This window comes from Pseudochaenichthys georgianus, unplaced genomic scaffold (genome assembly GCF_902827115.2).
Source record: "Pseudochaenichthys georgianus unplaced genomic scaffold, fPseGeo1.2 scaffold_350_arrow_ctg1, whole genome shotgun sequence".
NCBI classification, from domain to species: Eukaryota; Metazoa; Chordata; class Actinopteri; order Perciformes; family Channichthyidae; genus Pseudochaenichthys; species Pseudochaenichthys georgianus.
The window spans coordinates 327,134-328,783 of NW_027262960.1; positions in this window are offsets into that span (position 1 = coordinate 327,134).

Consider the following 1,650-nt stretch of genomic DNA (forward strand, 5'->3'; position numbering starts at 1 on the left):
TTAGAGCCCCTTTTTTAGAGATTTGGGTATGGAGGAAAAGAGAGAGGGTTGTGTTTTCTGACACTTGGTGAGTTCCCTGGAACACCGGGGACACATATTCATGTATAAAGGACGTACAAAAGTGCATTTTGCATGATAGCTCCCCTTTAAATTAAATGCTATTGTTTGAAATGTGGAACAATGGAGCGTGAGATGGGCCGGAGAATCGGAGCAGCGGGAGCGGTACTGCAGTCGCTTTACCGCACCGTTGTGACGAAAAGAGAGCTGAGCCAGAAGGCAAAGCTCTCTGTCTACCGGGCCATTTTCGTTCCTACCCTCACCTATGGTCATGAAGGATGGGTCATGACCGAAAGAACGGGATCGCGGATACAAGCGGCCGAGACGGGTTTTCTCCGCAGGGTGGCTGGTGTCTCCCTTAGGGATAAGGTGAGAAGTTCGGTCATCCGGGAGGGACTCGGAGTTGAGTCGCTCCTCCTTCGCGTCGAAAGGAGCCAGTTAAGGTGGTTCGGGCACCTAGTTAGGATGCCACCTGGGCGCCTCCCTAGGGAGGTGTTCCAGGCACGTCCAGCTGGGAAGAGACCAAGGGGTAGACCTAGGACCAGGTGGAGGGATTATATCTCTTCGCTGGCCTGGGAGCGCCTTGGGATCCCCCAGTCAGAGCTGGTTAATGTTGCCAGGGAAAAGAAAGTTTGGGGCTCTCTGCTGGAACTGCTACCCCCATGACCCAACCACGGATAAGCGGGAGAAGATGGATGGTTAGTAAGATCCGTTATTAGAAAGAATTTTGGTACTTTTTGGCCTCTTTTATTAATTATTAAATTAGGTGACACAAGCTGGAGCCTTTTAGGACTGTTGCCCACTTGATAAAGCTTTACACCGTTTTTCATCAAAGGTATCTAGAAAAAATATCAAACCTCAGTGAACCTGCTTCTACCAACAACTCAGTGATAGTCAATGTTGTTTGTAATGCTTTAATCCTGCACTAAAGCCTTCTGCCTCTCTGAAGAACCAGCACCTTACCATGGTAGAGAGGTTTGTGTGCCCTGATGAACCTGGGGGCTGTGTTGTCTGGAACCTTGTGTTCCTGGTAGGGTCTCCCATGGCAAATTGGTCTCAGGCAAGGGGCCAGACTAAGATTGGTTCAAAAGACCTCATGAAAGACGACACAGGAAGTGAGGATACCCAGCCCGGAGGAAGCCCGGGGTCCCCTTCTGGAGCCAGGCCCAGAAGGAGGACTCGTCGGCGAGCGTCTGGTGGCCGGGCTTGCCCGACCGGGCACCGCCTGAAAAGGCAAAGTGGGCAACACCTCTGCTTCTCCGTCCCGCGGGCCCACCACCTACGGGAAACACCGATGGGGTCAGGTGCGCTGCCAGAAGGGTGGCAGTGAATGCAGAGGGTCTCGACAGACCGGACCCAGGCGACAGAAGCTGGCTTTGGGGACGTGGAACGTCACCTCTCTGGGGGGAAGGAGCCGGAGCTTGTGTGGGAGGTAGAGCGTTACCAGTTGGATCTGGTTGGGTTCACCTCTATGCACAGCGTTGGCTCTGGAACCTTACTTCTGGATAGGGGTTGGATTCTATTCTTCTCCGGAGTTGCTCAAGGTGTGAGGCGCCGGGCGGGTAAGAGAATACTCACAAGTCCCCGGTTGGG